A 19,208-nucleotide genomic window follows, 5' to 3' on the forward strand; every position below is an offset into this window, starting at 1 on the left:
ACTAACCAAAAGAGATGGTCAACAAGGACCTCCGGTGGAGCACAGGGAATTCTATTAATACTCACTACTCCATAATAGGGCTTCCCAGGTGCCACTAGTGGTAAAGAAAAAAAAATAAAAAACCTGCTTGCCAATGCAGGAGACAAAAGAAATGCGAGTTCAATCCCTGGATTGGGAAGATCCTCTAGAGAAGGGCATGGCAACCCACCCCAGTATTCTTGCCCGGAGAATCCCATGGACAGAGTAACCTGGTAGGCTATAGTCCATGCCCAAAGAGTCAGACACGACTGAAGCAACTTAGCATGCACACACTCTATAATAACCTGTATGGCAAAAGAACCTGACAAAGAATGAGATGCATGAGTGTGTATAACTAAATAACTTTGCTTTTCACCGGAAACTAACACAACACCGTGAATCAACTATGCATGCATGTGTGCTCAGTCGCTTGAGTCATATCCTGCTCTTTGCGACCCCGTGGACTGTAGCCCGCCAGGCTCCTCTGTCTGTGGAATTCTCCAGGCAAAAATACTGGAGTGGGTTGCCATGTTCTCCTCCAGGGGATCTTTCCAATCCAGGAATCAAACCCTTTTACATCTCCTGCATTGGCAGGCGGGTTCTTTATCACCAGCACCACTTGGGAAGCCTGAATCAAGTATGCTCCAATATAAAATTAAAAAGAGAGACCATCAGAGAAAGAGTTGATAACAAAAGCAAGAGTAGAGTTGCGAGAAAACACCACCAGGCGGTGAAGCTCCCAGGGCTGAACAACAGAACTCTTACCACCCCTAGCCCAGGAGGGAGCCGATTGCAGACCCAGGCAAAAGGCACAGCTGTGGGACAGGACCCAGAGAAGCAAGAGCGAGGGCCACGGGAGAAGTACCCGGGCATTTCCAAGCCAGGGTCCTGCGGGGAAGCAGCCAGGGCATAAACGCTCTCCCCGTGAGCTCTGGTCTCCACTGGCAGGGATGGTTTTTCTCTCACCACCTCAACATGGTGTTCGTTAGAGTGGTGTGATTTGCTACGATCTCATCGGGAGATGAGGCACCGCTGGGGCAGCTCCGGTGGGGGGCAGAGACGGGCACGTCAAGGTGAAGGGTCTCAGGCCAGGAGGCCTCATAGCAGCAGGGCCCATGCTGAGCGCAGGAGGCCACGGAAGAGAAGGTCACCAGCAGACAGCCAAGGGGACGGCTGCGCCTTGTAAGGAAGCAGCCAGTCCATAACGGAGGGTTTCGGGACCCAGGTTTTGCTTGCCTTTACCACACAAGCTGAACCCGGGCCTGAGAAGACATGGGTGAAACCCATAGAGACACCTGTTCTAAATGGTCCAGCTCATTGTAATTTAGTCGCTAACCAATATATATTTTTTTATTTTCAAATGATGTTGCAAATAACATTTATTTTAAAAATTCTAGTTCCTGTCTGTAAATGGGTTCCTATTCATAGGTTATATGACCATGAGCTAATTCCTTACGTTTTCTAAGTTCTGTGTCTTTATGTGAAAAATGAGAATAATAATAGCAATATTAAAAAGAAGAACCTACCTCATATGGATGCTGACAGAATTAAATACAGAATTTCCTTTAAAGTCCTTTGCAGAGCACTGGGCATATGTTGAATGTTCAAAAATCATGTTAAATAGCTACTGGCTATAGTCGTTTAGTATAATCTTTTTCTATAGCATAGAAAACCTGTTTGTCACTTTGGAAGCTTCAAAGTGTAACTAAAATGCTATTCCTTTTGAATTCATCCAACACTAAGGGGTTCTCACCACTGCTGGCTATCTGAAAAAGGCTAATCTATTAAATTTTCTTTTATGTGATTCTTAAACATCTGACATTTCACATTAGCTAGTTAAGAACAAAGCAGAAGTATGCGTAATAAGCACAAATATGTAGTCTAAAATTAACATAGCAGCCTTACTGTAGAAGGCCTTTAAAGACACGTGCAACTTTGAGTGACTTTCCTCAAGTTTAGCATTGAAGTTGCCCAGTAAAGCTGTTAAAGGAGTTCTTTATTAAGGATAGGTTTCCATAGATGGGGTAAACCGAGGGCTAACCCAGTTACTGCAATATTTATGTCTGTTCTTCTGTATTTTGTTCAGGAAAAGACTTTTGCAAACAACCAGTACAAGGAGTTCTTAGTCAACAGAAACAGATCTTAGTTAACAGATTTATTACACATAAATAAAACTCCCTAGACAATTCGTGACACATGGATGAAACTCCCTGGACTATTTCAGACCTACACTTGAACTTAAATGCTATAATCTGAGGATTTATATACTTCAAACACATCAATTCCTTAACACAATTTTACTTTTATTTTAAGCAAGTGGCATTAGCTAAAGAGTACCTTTGAGAAAATGGATAAACCAAACACATAAAGGCATGATTAATACATAATTCTAGGCTGAAGTCAGGCAACTCAAAATTCCTGTTTTGAGACCTGACATTATTATATTATTACCTATGTGGCTTTGATACCAATAGTTGATACTCTGTAGTTTCAGCATATCTTTCCTGTGTTTGTTGCTACATAAGGGTGTCAAACCACAAATATAAATGGCATAGTAATTCAACACAGTACTTTTTGGGGGGGAAGAATAACTTCCACTCTATTTTATAGGAAATGAGATGCAGTCCACATCCTGATATAAGTGGAGACACAATCTGAGCCATAAAAATGACCAGATCAATTTCATAGCAATGTACTTTAAAGGAATAGTCATTGCATAAAGTTTTCACCAACTAACCAATCAATCAATCAACTGCTTACTGAGAATTCAGTAAAGTAAATGCAAGCCATAAATGCCCTCCTTTCTGTTCTTTTTCAGTGGAAGTGTCAAAGTCATGCAATTCTACAAAAACAATTTTCCCCATGGACTGCTCTGTGTGTTGACCATGACAACATAAAAACCTTGAATTGTGCTCATTTTCCTTGGTAATAAAAGCTATGCCTAGACTATGACTTCAATTTTCTTGCCATGTGACTTCACTGCAATGACCAAATAGCATGAAAGATTGTTTTCTTACCTTATGGCAACTTAATTTGCTTTGATGCTTTTCTACATAAATTTTCCAGGGGAAAAGAAAAGGGAAGGAAATACTTTACTACCTCAGTAAGACCAAAGATGAATAATTTGGTATAAATCAGTGAGCATCATTAATAACAATTTGAAACACAACCTCCAACAAATATTAGTACCTAGAGTGCAACAAATATGATAATAGAGTAGCTGTCTAAGCCCGCTCACTGTGAAAATAAGTTAATCACTTTATTAATTTTAAACTCTTTTTTCAGGAACATTTTCTGGAGTAAACTACAAAACTTTATTGATATCATCTACATCAGAATAAGTAGTGACTTATTAGAGGTTTGTAACAGTGATTCAAAATTCTTTTTAAGTACATTGAAGTCAATCTCAGTTTAAATGTAATACACAAATACAGTGAGTCATTGCTCCTATTTTAAATGAAACCATGCATTAACATAGCTCTTGTTTAATGGCAACTTCACAGACGAACTCCATCTTCAATTTTCACCCTATATTTTTGGTATAAAAAGTATACATGATATTTCTATCAATTTCCTTCTCTACTCCTATAGTATTTACAAAGAAACTTATTATATGTGAACCAGCACATATTCAAAATATCAATATTTTAATAATATCTGACTCCAAGAGTGAGACAAATAGAGAACATGCAGAGCCTAGAGGCAGTTGCCCAAGTGAAATCTAACGAGGGCTAGAGGTCCCAGTGCCAGAAGTAGGTCAAGAACATCGCAATACGCCAGAAAAGATTTCTGGTTATGACACTGAAAAAATATATTCCTACGGAACCATTTTGTTCTCAGGTACTTTCCCTCCAACTAATCGGCAATATGATTGGAGTCTGTGGCTGTCGGTTTTAGTTGGGTGACACAGGAGTCCACTCTTCATAGATGAGAGCACAGACAGACAAGGGTCAGAAGCCAGGCAAAACCTGATCAGAGTTTCTGAAACAGTGTCTCAGTTCCACCCTGAGCTGGGTAAGCCCATCAGCCAGATACATTTGGCCTATTTTGCATCTTTGGGGCTTCCCTGGTGGTTCAGTGGTAAAGAATCTGCCTGCAATGGAGGAGTCCTGGGTTCAATCACTGGGTCTGGTAGATTCCTTGGAGGAAGAAATGGCAACCCACTACAGTATTCTTACCTGGAGAATTCCATGGAGAGAGGAGCCTTAGCGCAAAGCAGCCTTTGTGCAAAGGAGCCTTTGCAACCTTGCAAAGAGTCAGACAAAACACAGTAACTGAACTAACCAACTAACTAAACCAAAGCGGGGAGGAGTCTTCATATCGAAATGTTAAGTAACTGTTTGTCTTTAAATTAATTAGGTGATTAATTTTGAATTTTTCCCCCTAAACTCTCTACTCTGGGTAGAATTTAGGCCAGGACATTAAACTCAAATAACTATTTTCTAATGTAAGAATACTCTTATGTTTTCTCCATACATCTCTCATCTTTTGTACTGCCAAGATGCTTTTAGCATACATGTGCTTGTGTGTATTATATGTATTACCTAATTTATATATATGACATTTAATATATAACATAAATAATATTTGTATTACATACATACATTATTTTCCAGAGATTTAATTCACTCTAACTTAGGCTACAGAGTTTTCACATCAGCATTTTATTTCAATTAACACCACTCATTTGCATGCTCCTATAACAGCAATCCCAGACTGAACTTCTAGGTCTAAACTGCTACGTGCTGTTGCTGTTGTTTAGTCGATAAATCACATCCAACTCTGCAATCCCGTGGACTGTAGCCTGCCAGGCTCCTCTGTCCATGGGATTTCCCAAGCAAGAATACTGGAGTGGGTTGCCATTTCCTTCTCCAGGGGATCTTCCCGACCCAGGGATCAAACCCATGTCTCCTGCATTGCAGGCAGATTCTTTACCACTGAGCCACCAGGGAAGCCCAAGCTGCTATTTATACTTTAAATAGGTGGGTAGTGGATACTAAGTCATTTATATCTTGCTATTTCTTATGAAACACACTAAATGTCTTAGGGAAAACAATTCTCTGGCACCCAACAATATCTCAGTCATTTTCAATAAATTAGGGATGGGCAGTTATTGCTTTAAAAAATTCCGTGAGCTATGGCATCACTCGGGTTCAAAGTCACACAGTGACAGTCATACTCTCTGCTGAAGTTTGACTCTGTAGACTCAGTCAGTGGAAGCTGAATCAAAAGCTTGGATTGTAAGTAGTGGAAAACATTCAGCTCATTTTAAGTCTGAAGAACTCAAGCTATCTTTAAGTAAAGGGAAAAAGAATGACTAACAGTGAAAAAAACATCAAAGTATAGGTTTTCTGTTCTTCTTTTCCCCTCTAAGAAAGAATGATACATGCTAATTTGGGAACCAAGTTTGTAATGTTGTTGGAAGTAATGGGAAAAAAATAAACTGATCTTTAAATCTATACAAATGAGTCAGAAGAGAAGAGTGAAAAAAGAGACCAACAAGGAGAGAGGATGTACAGGATGGGGTTTTGGTGAGCTGGACAGGGTTGCCTAGGGGGAAAAAAGAGGGTTGTAAAAGCAGAATTTGGCAGAAATTTCACTATGTGTTGAGTAAGGCTAATTTCCCTTTGGCTGCCATTTTGTCACTAGATCTCCTTCCCTCCAAAAAAAGGTACTGAAAAATTCAAACTATGCCTGGAGGTTTATTTACAAATAAACCGTGTTATTGTTGGAGGGGGTGTTTTATTTGTTTGCTTACCACGACCTAATGCTCAGCATTCTCTCAAATGTTTCTGGGCCCCCTGCCACGCCCAGGGCCAAGGTCAGGTCCCTTCGGCCCAGTTAGCTGCTGGGGTGTACCACTATGAGAGAAAGGAGTGGGGCACAGGCAGGCAAGCAAAATCTGATTTAGAGAAAAAGTACATGAGGTTTCCATTATGAGAAAAGTTGAACTTAAGAGTGTTCATTCAATTTCATAGCTCCAGAGTGAAAAGTGACAAAAGTTCATGGCTGCCATCACCCACCAAATGATCAGCAATTCAGGTTTTCAGCTTGCTGCCTCACGATCACTCACCCGGCCTCCAATGTGCCACTATGGGCTGATTTCTCTGAGAATGCTGCATTTATTCAGCATTTTCTTCAAGAAATCTGGCTTTTATTTACCAAATTGCTTAAACCATTCACAGTATCCATTGGTCTCAGGAGCTTCAGGTGACATTAGGGCACATATTTCTGACTAGAAATTTTCAAAACTGTCATGAGACTCTCAGATTTGGGGTTGTTTTTTCAGTTTTGCTTCCCTCATGAGCTATGTTCCATATAATTAAGGACTTTTCACCCACTAAACAGCTTAAAATGTTGTTCCAGTAGCTTACAATCATGAAAATATTCTATTAAAATCTGTCTTAAAGGTAAAATTTCTCTTAATTAAAAGAGTACACCTGGTACTTTGCTTATTTTGCTCTTGGCATAACACATGTAGATTTACCAATAAATCATGTAAATGGAAATTTTTAAATATCACTTTGTGGGTGGTATCTTTGCTTTTTATAGCCTTCTATGAATATAGTTTAAAGTTCTCTCCCTTCAATGACACAAGCTTTTCTAAAACTGGCTGTTGAATGACCTACAGAGGACTAAGAGAAGGGATCTAGAAAAAGAAACATTACAAAATACTGAGCTGAAAAGATAAATTAGGCATAATAAGTTTACTTAACCACATAATCTCTCTTTTTCTTCTTAATTCTGTATTTAGAGAGAAAGTAAATATTCCTGCTCCTGCAGTGTTTGGAACACAAGAATATAAATATAAATAGTTATAGCTTTATATTTGAAGGATAATTGCAGCCATATTTCCATATTCTATTCAAGACAAATATTTCAGGTACAGTCATAACATTGTTAGAACTCAATGATGTTAAACTCAACCATCCCAACCCCCAAAAACTGGAAAAGACAAGACATTCACTTTTCGTTGTTGTTCTCTGAAACCATACAATCAACGAGGGATGACAAGAATACTATCTGGTTATTATTTACGAGCGTATTGGAGTTTTAGTGTGACACCAATCTGAATTCAACTAGGAATTCACCATGTCTGGCCCTGATTGGAAGAACAGTGGGTGAGGCCTAACAGTAAGAAAACTGTCCTAAGGAAGAAAGAGTGGATGGAAGAGAAGGCCAAGGATAACAGGATGACATGAAAGAGTGGAGGCAACATTTAGTATGTTGATCCAATATTCCATAGGCTTTACTTTCACTCCAGGTTTCATGTCAGAAGCTAAAACAATACTGAAAAAATTGTTTTTTTCAGTGAGAGTGTAACATTCCATGCAATAGAAAAAAATTATAATGTAAAGAAAGATTTTGACTATTGATTTTTTCTTTTACTACTACTAAGTCAGTTTAGTGTTGACTTATTCTGGCTTCTGAGAACACCAGTGGCCTTCCAGCCAAAGGACAAGACAGTGACTGGTACCCGGGGCATGGCACCAATAGTTTCAGCAGCAGCCAGAGGAGAAGCAGGCACCACATGAACCTCAGGATCCCTGACACCGGGCATGGGACAGCACAGACAATGGCAGGTGCAACAGCAGCCTCTTCCACGTGGAATTCTAGTGGTAGAACACTTTTGGTGGGTATGACCACTGGTATATATTGGCAACAGAAGACCACAGGGCAACAGAAGTACAGTAACTAGTGGATGTGGTATCAAGTGTAAGAGGATTGAGTTCATGAGCACATAAGATACACCCTCTGACACAAAGGGGGCATTTGAGGCCATCACAGTGATTAAGAATGCTACTGGAATTTAATGGATGAGGGTTACAAAGGCTAGCTCTCTGCCTGTCTAGGATGAGGCTGATGTTTATTTGGAATGCATTGGTCAGGTGCAGAGCCCCGTACCTGTTTGAATAATTAGATGTCCATTCTCATGGACCAGGGCACATACCGCAACACCTGCTGCTATGATGAATATCACTCTGTGCAAAACAATAAATTCTCCCCCACCCCATATCACTTTTGAATGTCTTGCTGGACACCGATGTGGATGAAAAGCCTGTTGGTAATTATTTGAACCTAGATCTTGACTCCACTTTACATATAAGCCCGAGGCATTTTACCCAATTTCAATATACACTGACTTTTTCAGGAATGCAATTTCATAGTCAAGCAAAGGAACACTATACTTTGTTTTGCTTGTGGCTTTCTCAAGAGTTGTTCACCAATAGCAATGGGATGCACGGAATCTTGGTTTCCTTATGATATTAACGGCACCAATCTGAATTTGCACCTGTCACATTCAGGGAGACTCAAAATAAAAGGGGGAGCACTTGACTATTTCATTACACTTGATGATATCATTATACCTAGACACTTACATATTGGGCTTCTCTGGTGGCTCATTGTTAAACAACCTGCCTGCCAGTGCAGGAGACCCAAGAGAGTATAGGTTCGATCCCTGGGTGGGGAAGATCCCCTGGAGGAGGGCATAGCAACCATTCCAGTATTCCTGCCTGGGGAATCCCATGGATGGAGGAACCTGGGGGGCTGCAGTGCATAGGGTTGCAAAGAGTCAGACACGACTGAGGTGACTGAGCAGAGCACCAACATTTACATATTACAATACGAATTGCTATACTACAAAGCACTTTGCTTATGGGCTTCCTAGGTGGCGCTAGTGGTAAAGAATCTGCCTGCATTGCAGGAGACAATAGTTTGATCTCTGGGTTGGGAAGATTTCCTGAAGAAGAAAATGGCAATCCACTCCAATATTCTTGCCTGGGAAATTCCATGGACAGAGGAGCCTGGCGGGCTACAGTCCGTGGGTCCACAAAAAGTCAGACATAACTGAGCACATGAGCAGTTTCCTTCCATTTGTCCATTACATTAAAGATTGTTGAAATTATGTGTATAGGTTAGTTATAGACACTTCCTTCTAGATCAATCAGAGATCAACAAATAAATTTATAAAAAATGAATGTGAGGTCAGATAGGAATGAATGAAAAGATTGTTTCAGAATGATCCAAAAGTGACTGGAAGCAGGATTTTGAGAGAAGAGGGCTGAAGATCGTGAGTGTAGGTGGAGGCAAAGAAATATTTTTGTGACCATTTTAAGAACCCGGCTTTATTCCCAGGTTAGTGAATCCTAAAACACATGGGTCTCACCAACTAGATAAGAGCACTAGTAGTTAGTACTTATCAACTAATATTTATGGAAATGCTTATTAAATACTTAACATTTGTGGGTTGCTGGCTCTGTGTGAGAGGCATTGTTCCAAGTACTTTACATGTAGGAACTCTTATCCTTTTAGCAATCCCCAGAGACAAAATCATTATTGTCCCTACACTGCAGACAGAAAACTGAAGCATAGAGAAGGTAAGAAACTTGCCCAAGGACAGTGGGTTATTAAGAGGCCAAGAAGGGATTCACACACATGTGGCCAGATTGAGTCTGCTCTTGCCACTCCCCAGCAGCAGATGCACAATCAAGTCAAAGCAATTACTTCCTCTGAAAACCATTTTCGAGAACCATTAATCCCACAGAAATCATATATCACCCACAAAACATAATTTGGTTCTACTTACATTTATTAATTTCACATCCCCAGAATGGTGCTTCATAAACCCTTCTGGCAGCACAACCAGTGAATTCTAAAAGCCCTCCCTTGAAGGTCAGAAGAGTAGCCTTAAACAGCCAGGACAATTAATACTTGGTCCTTCCACATGGCCCGAGGTGGTCACTATCACTCCAGAGGCCGGGACCTCTGGTTGGTGGTACACCCACGTCTGAGTTGCCCCGAACCCCAGACCTATGGCTGCGGCATGACGTTTGCCGCGGTAAAGTTTCTGGTTTGCCTAAACACGGCTGTGGGTGGTTTGAGGCGCTGACCGTGAGTGGGCGCATCAGATAAAAGGTAACGGAAGAAAGGTAAAGAGGACCCTCAGAGGATGGTATGGTTGGATGGCGTCACTGACTCAACAGACATGAATGTGAGTGAACTCCGGGAGACAGCGAAAGAGGGCAGCCTGGCGCGCTGCAGTCCATGGGGTTGTCAAGAGTCGGACACAACTTAGCGACTGAACAACAGCAAAGAGGACCCTCAAGAGAGAAGGTGCCAGTGAGTGATGAGAACCTGAGCTTTTGACTCTCCCAGGGCTCTCAATGCCTGTCTGTTACTGAGTTCCCAATTAAAAGGCTAAAACAAACAAACAAAAAAGACCAAAAGAAAAACAAAACAAAAACAATTTCCCACCTGCAGCAAATTCATTTAACGTCTCCTTATATGTAAATATTATGGTAAATAAGAAATTATAAGAATGACTTTAGTGGATCAAATAATAATAATAAAGTGGTAAACAAGTTCTCTTTTCACTAGACCCAGGTATTAGGCTTTCTTAAATAGTTCCTTTCTTATTTTCTTGCATTATAAGAGAAAGGCTTAAAATATAGTATCGCAGCTCAAGCTCATTACAAAAGGTAGTGCGTGGTAACTAAGATACGGATCTTTGCCTTTCCGGCTGTGTATGTAGCTCAGACATTCTTGGAGCTTCCATTCCTTTATCTAAAGAAGATATGTCAGTATTTGCCCCACAGATACTTACAGAGGGTTAAAAGAGTAAGCAGATAACATGCTTGACAGGTCAACTAACACAGGATACATAAAGAATTAGTGTTACTACATGTTATTATTTGAAGGTAATTTATCTATAATATAACCTTGTGGCATAAATCATGAAGACCCAGTATATTTATAAAACAAACACAAAACTAGTACCAATCCTGTTTGATCTGTACTCAACCTCTAACTTTAGATAATACTTAAGCATAAATAGGCTTTCTTTTCATCAGAATGTCTCTAAAAAGAACAATATATATTGCTGTGACAGTTTTATGTCAATCTGAAAAGCTGAACATCTCATTCAATTTTCCTCTCCAAATCGATTCATGGATATCTTGAGTAATACAGAAATAATGCCTTACATATTACTTCTATAGATTTACAACACATATTCGTCTATAAAGCATTTTCATGACAACTCTGTGAAGAAAGAATGGTCAGTAAAATTGTTCCTCTCTTACAAGTCCAAAAATGAGGCACAAATGGGCTACATACTTTTCCCAGGGTCACATTATTATAGGTCATAACTGGGTGCACTTCTTCTCATATGAAGACCACAGGATTCCTGATTTGAAGGCTGAAGGTTAGAATTCTTCTGATCTCTTACGCTAGGATTCTTACCAGTATTTATGAGCATCTTATGAAGATTCAGAAATGGATGAGGCAAGATAGTCCTTCAAAAGACCCTCTCAGTTAATGTGGCTAAATTACCTACTTCTGTCTATTTAGGGGTAAGCTGACCCTTCCATAAGCAACACATTTTCTTCTGAAATGACCATCAACACCAGGATTGTACTGCTGCTATGATTCTCTGCATACTAAGTCGCTTCAGCTGTGTCTAACTCCTTGCCACCCTGTGGACTGTAGCCTGCCAGGTTCCCCTGTCCATGGGATTCTCCAGGCAAGAATATTGGAGTGGGTTGCCATGCCCTTCTCCAGGTGATCTTCCTGACCCAGGGATGGAACCTGCATCTCTTGGGTCTCCTGCATTGGCAGGCGGGTTCTTCACCACTAGCACCACCTTATGACTCTATGGTACCATCAATTAAAATGCCTCAGAAGAGAAGAGAAAGTTCCATATTTTATCATTAGATGGTGCTAACAGAAGTTTAAAAAAAATAGTCCCCAAAGTGTGAAGCAGTGAATCACAGGATTTGAATGGGGTTTACCATAAAATAAGAGTCTGTGCATCTCTCCCAGACAGAAGCACACCCAACCCATCATCAAAGAGTAAAGCATATTCCCAAATGATCCCATTCATTCAGTTAATTATACTTCTGCCAAGATATGTATCTTTCCTAATCACAACTTCAACCACAAATGAAGGATTCTGATTCTATTTAGGGAAATAAATGTATTTCACTTTGTTTGTAGCTTGCAGCAACTCTTATTTTGGATTTTTATCAATATATATTTCAATGGGGTCTGTCAGACTGGAAGACATTAAATGCCCATTAAAATGTATCAGTCCTAATACACTGTATTATTAATTATTGTGATTACAATAAGAAGTTCAATAGACTAGCCATTAGAGCATCATCCTCCCATGAATAATGTGTTATATAACATACACTTTATGAAGCTGTGTGCCTTAAAGCTAATGTATCACTTTAGTGGGTTTTCATTTCCTAATGATGATATCTTACAAGTCAAAAATCAGTTCCCAGTTCAGAGGTTCCATGAAAATGAGCAAGCCATGAGTACTGCAAATCTACTAACATTGTTTTTCTTTCATAACATTTGCAATTTTGTTGTTGTTCAATATCTACCTCTCCCACCAGGAGACTAGGTAAGAGATACTCTATCCTCCAACACCAAAATCTGTGTGTGTGTGTGTGTGTGTGTGTGTGTGTGTGTGTGTGTGTGTGTGTGTACCTGTCTCTGTATATATACCCAGGAACAAATAAATCAAAATTATAGAACAGTTCTCTTTTACTTATTTAATCACAAAGCAAGGCAAGTATATAAGTTTTAGGATTTCACCACTTGAGCAGCTAAATCCTAGAACTTGATTTCACTCTGCACTCTTCTTAATCTAGCTCTTGTAACCTCCAAATAGTGTAACCCCGATGGCTTAAAATAAAAGGTTTTGCCATTCCCATAAAAAGTTTTTTCCATCTATTTTGAAGCAAGTTATGTTTTGGGGCCTGCTGCAGTTCATGGGGTTACAAAGAGTTGGTCATGACTGAGTGACTGAACTGACTGACTGACGTTTTGGGGGGAGGTTTCTTATCAGGATTTCAGATTCACTGCTATCATTTCTGTTACAGATGAAGAAGGAAACAGACAGAACAGGCTCCATCTTGAAAGCAGGACTCCATGTTGGGCCGGACTGTGGACTTTGAGCTATAAGCCCAGTGTCTGTGGAAACGACAGACCAACTGGAAAACCAGGCCCCCTGGATGGAAGAAGCCCAGGGCTCGTACCTAGACTCTCTGTTGCCTAAAAGAATACCCTAATTATCTGTGTAACTGAATAGAATCATACATTCTATTATGCTTATTGGGGTATGACCACAGGCCTATTGATAATTGTCCACTGTTAACTACCTAGGCCTAAGGCATATGAATCATGGTTAACTTTGGTTGTATCTTTCTTTTCCTTTGTTCATACTAGTTTCAGGGAATTTGGGGAGGTGGGTTTGGGCACATACACTTAGGGGATATAAGGTTTTCAGAAAACCTGGTCAGGGTCCTTGGCTAAGAGGAGACTCTGCCTTGGGCCCGCTGGTGTAATAAACTGCACTCCACTATCTGCATTGTCCTTCTGAGTGAGTTTGTTTCCTGGAACGCGTGGCTACAACATTTATTGCATTGGCTGGGAAACTCCTCACTTTGAGGAGACAAGTCCCATTTGGGACTACTCTGAGATGCCTTGTGGCTCGAATCTTCTAGAGGGGGAAGGCGCCTCGCCCTTCTGGAAGGATTCTGCTTCTCAACACCCTGACCTTTCATGTTAGCAGGTAGTGGACGGCAGCAGGGGAACTGAGCGCTCAGGTGAGGAGGAACCCACCCTGTAGGGTGGAAGAGGGGGCCTGATCACCCCCCTGGGAGGGATTAGAAGGGGCACAGGCCCACAGGAGCCTGGAATAGGCAGGTGGCAACGATTGCTAGGTACACAGGTTGGCGAGCGTGTTAGGGCTTAGGAAGGAAATTTGTGAAGGTCATTTAGGAGGTGGGGTCCACGCCGTCTTGGGGAAAATTATTACCAAGCAATTGCCAGGGGAGTGTTAGGAAAGGAAACTTTGTTTTTGTGTGCTCATACTCTGGCCTCCTCTAGGAGGTGTCCCATCTGCTATGAAATTCTTGACCCCCTCGGAATTGTCAGGCTAGAGGGGGATACATAAGTAAGTACGAATTGGCCTTTCCGGAGACGGCCTGGGACGTGGGATATTTAACCCATCTGTATTTTCACCCACACCTGGTCAAGCCCACCAAGGCAGAATGGACTTTAAAAGTTAAGGGAGAAACAGTCTTGGACCACGTCGTGTTCTGGTTCGGCTGTGCTGGCTGGCATGTGAAGACACGCCGATCCCCCTTCTCTCTCTGGGATCTGACAGATAAGGCTCTTCTCACCCCAATTAGGAAGGAGGCATGGAGAAGGAAACGGCAACCCACTCCAGTATTCATGCCTGGAGAATCCCATGGACGGAGGAACCTGGAGGGTTACACAGTCCATGGGGTCGCAAAGAGTGGGATAAGACTGAGGGACTTCACTTTCACTTTCAACCCTCAGCTAAGACTTCCAGCTCTTGTATTTGCTATTGATTGTTTTCTTGAGTTCTCAAAGACCTGTGACCATATTTTTTTATAAGTTGCCTGTTTCCTAATTGCATCACTTTACATACTGTTGTCTAATAATATGTGGTATTTAGAATGCCGCCTTAATTATTTTGAGCAGCCATTGCCTGTATTTTCTTAGCACCTCCTTGGTTTTCTTACGTGAACTCATCTGACAGCAAAATGCAGCTTTTTTGTTTGCCCTCTCTGCATACTAGACCATCTGAGTCAGTGTTCTAACTAATCCCTGATGGTCTCTGAGCTACTGTTCTACCAGACTCAGTAGTTATGTGCTTCAGGAATTTTTCGGTAGAATTGGTCCTATTAGGAGACTCTTGGTGTCACCTTTGTTATCTTAAAAGCTGGTCCCTTCACTGAGGCTCTTAATTTTTTGAAAACTTGATGCTATTTCAGCTGAAAAAAAATTGGCAAGGCTATTTAAAAAATTGAGGGAAGCCATTTAAGAAATTGAAAAGTAATCACAAACAACATTGGGTAGTGTGACTTTCAGTTCTGTTATCTGTTGAATTTTTGTGCTCTTTTCCCTGTGAACGTGGTGGTTTTATTTTTCTCCAATAAAACTTTTTATTTAACCAAAAAAAAAATGGAAGGAGGCAGAATGGCAATTTAAGCGTCATTGAGCGGAAATATGAGAAGTACATAGGGTACTGAGTGAGAACTTTGTAGACAGAACGAAGAGGAAAAGGAGAAGAAGGTCTGAGAAGGTAAGCAGGATGGGGGGAAGTGAATCTAAGGCAACTGTATTGGAGTGCATGATTAAAAATTTAAAGCAGGGATTTGGAGGAGACTGTGGGGTGAAGATGAAGCCTAACCGCCTCCACATACTCTGTGAGGTCGAATGACCCCCCTATGGGAGTAGGATGGCCACCAGAGAACACCGTGAACTTAAAAATAGTGGAAGCGTCCATACAGGGGTCACAGGAGAGCCAGGACACCTGGATCAATATCCACATATTGACTCATGGTCAGGGATAGCCCAAGACCCTCCTACTTGGACAAGGTTCTGTATCCAGAAGGGAAAGGGGAAAATATTAATGGCACAAAAATGATGATGAATAAAGGAAATTCTACAGGATTTGGAGATGACCTGACCCCTCGCCCATACTGGATAATGACGCGCCTGCCTCCCAGGGCTCCCCCAGGACCGGGGCCGCCTTAACGCCCCCCCCCCCAGGGCCGGGTGAAGTTCCGGCGGCAGCCGCTGCTCTTCCACCCGCTCTCCCGGAGCTCATAGAGCCGCCATCTTGGCAGGCTCCAATCCCAGCAATGGAGACCTCTGGTCAACGCCCCCAGAATTCCACCTCAGCTGGACCTCCTAGATTGTATCCACCTCTCCCAGTGAGTACTGATGGGAAGGGGGGAGAAAACACAGCAATTAGACAGAGGCTGCACTCCACCAAGCAACAGGGGGAAAGAACCCCACTACAGATGGCCCTCAGAGAGCTACAGCAGCCTCCAGTTCAGGACGCATGGGGCACCACCATCAGCTCCTGTTGCCTGTTATTACCAGCCATTTTCCTCTACGGATACATTAAACTGGCAGAGACACGCTCCACCGTACTCGCGGGAGCCAAAGACCATGATGAGGCTAATGGAGACTATTTTTCGAACCCACTGCCCTACATGGGATGACATAATCCAACTACTAGTCTCCCTTTTCAGCACTGACGGAGGACACAGGATCCTAACTGAGGCCAGAAAATGGTTCAGAGAAAAGGCACCTGGGGGCACTGCAAACCCGCAGCGTGGGCAGAACCAGCCGCCCCCAATGAGGGGCCCGATTGGGACCGTGACACAGAGGAAGGGAGGGCCACCTGGACAGATATCGGGTGACTATTTCACTAGGTCTCAAGAGGGGACCCGAAAAGCTATGAGTATCGCAAAACCCTCTGAAGTGATTCAAAGGGAAAGCGAATCACCCTCTTGAGTTCTGCGAGAGACTGTGCGAGGCCTATAGACTTTATACGCCAGTAGACCCGGCCAGAGGCTGCTGGGTCTCAGATGGTGATAAATGCAGCCTTTGTGTCTCTAGCCTACCCTGAAAATGTCAGATGGGGGGACACCAAGTGATTCATGAATTTTTATACATCCCTGAATGCCCAGTACCTTTATTAGGAAGAGACTTGCTGTCTAAATTGGGGGCACAAGTGATCTTTCCCCCCACGAAAGACCCACTGTTCGAGTGGGCTCAAACACCTATTTACCCTTCCTCTCAGTAACCCCTCAAGATGAATGGAGGTTGCACAATCTCCTGGCAAGGAAACCGGATGGGCTAAACAGTCAAGAGACAGAGAGTTAACTCAACAATCCCCTGAGGTCTGGGCGGAAGACATCCCCCCTAGGCTTGCAAAACAAGTCCCACTGGTAATAGGACTCAAACCCGGTACAATTATGTCAGCACCTACCTTGGGCCTGCCAGACCTTGCCAAGCCGTTTACTCTTTATGTGACCGAAAAGGACAAAGGTGGCTACGGAAGTGTTGTCCCAGATTACAGGGACATGGACAGACCCGTGGCTTATCTCAAATCAGCTGGACAGTGTTGCCACTGGGTGGCTGGGATGCTTACGGGCAGTTGCTGCAGTTGCCTTACTGGTCTGGAAGGCAACCAAGCTGACTTTGGGCCAAGATTTGTTCGTAAAAGTCCCGCATGAGGTCAACACTCTCCTGCGAGGGGACCCCCATAAATGGCTGTCAACATCCTGGCTTACTCAATACCAGGGACTGTTATGTGAGAACCCCCATTTACTACTGAGCCTTGTCAGGCCCTGAATCTGGCCACTGTCTTTCTTGTGGGACAAGGTGGGCCCTCACATGATTGCAAGGAAATATGCCAGCAGACCTGACTTGAGACCCAGATTGGGTCCTGAACACCAATGGCACCAGCCTGGTGAAACAAGGACAATGACTGTCGGGATACGCAGTAGTCGTGGAAGAAACCATCGTTGAGGCTAGCTCTCTGCCATCACACTGGTCCACTGAACAGGTGGAACTATATGCTCTAATCCAGGCCCTCCAGCTGTCAAAAGGTAAGAAGACAAACATTTACACAGACTCCAGGTATGTATGCTTTTGCCACACTACAGGGCTCTGTATAAGAGAGAGGCCTTTGATAGCTAGTGAAAAAGATATTAAAAATAAGGAAGAACTTAAGACCCTATTAGATGCTGCCTGGGAACCAGAAAGGGTTGCAGTCATACACTGCTGAGGACGTCAAAAAGAGGATACCCCCCAGGCTCAGGGGACAGACTGGCAGATAAGACCACTAAACAAGCAGCTGAGGGATTGGGGGTGACAAGTGAAGCCCCTGTTAAAGCTCTCATATTGGCAGAGCTGCCTGAGCTAACGCTGGACTCCCCAAAATACACTGAAGCCCAAAACCAACTAGCCAAAGTGGAAGGGGCCATCAAGACTGAAAAGGGATGGTGGGAATCGCCAAGTGGCTAACTATTGGTACTGGAGGAGCTGGCACCCACTCTGGTAAGACACCAAGAGACCCATCTAGGCCATGATAAACTGGAAGAGCTAACTCAAAAATATTTCTTGGTTTCCTGACTCTCTTCCCTATGCAGGACATAATCTCAGAACTGCACTGCCTGCTCACAGGTCAAAGCTGCCTCTTGGCACAGACAGAAGCCTCCAGGGATTCAGCTGAAAGGCATGCTGCCCTTTGAACACCTGGAATTGGACTTCACTGAAATGAAACCTCACCGACACTACCATTACCTGCTGGTCATAGTATGTACGTTCTCGGGATGGGTAGAAGCTTTTCCTACCTGGACTGAAAGAGCATCAAAAGTAGCCTGGTGCCTGCTTAGGGAGATAGTTCCCAGATTTGGATTTCCTAGCAGCATTGGATCGGACAATGGCCCAGCTTTCGTAGCTGATTTAGTATAACAAGTAAGCAAAACTTTAAGCATCAAGTGGAAATTACATACAGCATATAGGCCCCAGAGTTCTGGGATGGTGGAAGGAACCAACCAGACACTTACAGAGACGCTCTCCAAGTGGATCTTAGAGACTGACTGTTCCTGGGCAGGCTTGTTCTGACAGCTCTGCTCAGACTCAGGATGACCCCACGGTCCCACGGCTCTTCTCCACACAAAATTGTGTATGGGAGGCCCCCTCCCATAATACAACAGGTGTCAACAAATTTGCCTCAGGTAAGGGGAGATGAGATTTCACAGCAGACAGAACTGGGTAAGGTAATAAATCAGGTAACTAAGTTTGTACAAGAAAGGGTGCCATTCCCCCTTGGGGAACAGATTCACGAGTGTGAGCCCGGGGATCAGGTGTGGTCAAGCACTGGAAACACGACTCCTTGGCCCCACAATGGAAGGGTCCGTATACTGTTGTTCTAACCTGTCCTACTGCAGAGAAAGTTGCAGGTGTCACTCCCTGGATCCACCACATGAGGGTGGAGAGAGCACACCACGCAGACCTGGAGGACGCCGAGCGGACTGCACAGAGGGACCCCACTGGTCCCATGAAACCAAGATCATCTTAAAGATGAAAAAGAGATGAAGCTCTACAATCACCTGCTGCTACAAGTACTCGCTGGTATCATCCTGAGACTAACCATAGTTTCAGTACAAAGAGGGACCTGTGCTATAATTAAAGTTGAAGGTTGAACACTGTGTATATATTCCTGATTTATCTGGCTATATATCAGCCACCCTAGATGACAGGAAAGGTCAGGCAAAAGTTACGTCTGATGATAATCTTCCTTTTTGGACTTCAGTCCTATCTTGGGTGAAGGGTGATTGGTG

At 42.8% G+C, this 19,208-nt stretch overlaps 1 protein-coding gene and 1 long non-coding RNA gene across 3 annotated transcripts in view; one reads left to right on the forward strand and one right to left on the reverse strand.

Annotated features, from left to right (window-relative positions):
• The window catches only part of CPED1 (cadherin like and PC-esterase domain containing 1), a 305,552-nt gene that overhangs the window by 203,984 nt on the left and 82,360 nt on the right, over positions 1 to 19,208 (reverse strand). The gene's annotated exons all lie outside the window — the stretch shown is intronic.
• LOC139035661 (uncharacterized) lies at positions 15,809 to 19,071 on the forward strand. The gene is made up of 2 exons (XR_011488347.1): positions 15,809 to 17,468; positions 18,012 to 19,071. It is a non-coding gene; the product is annotated as an uncharacterized lncRNA (long non-coding RNA).

The sequence above is a fragment of the Odocoileus virginianus genome, chromosome 1, assembly GCF_023699985.2.
Source record: "Odocoileus virginianus isolate 20LAN1187 ecotype Illinois chromosome 1, Ovbor_1.2, whole genome shotgun sequence".
Taxonomy (NCBI): Eukaryota; Metazoa; Chordata; class Mammalia; order Artiodactyla; family Cervidae; genus Odocoileus; species Odocoileus virginianus.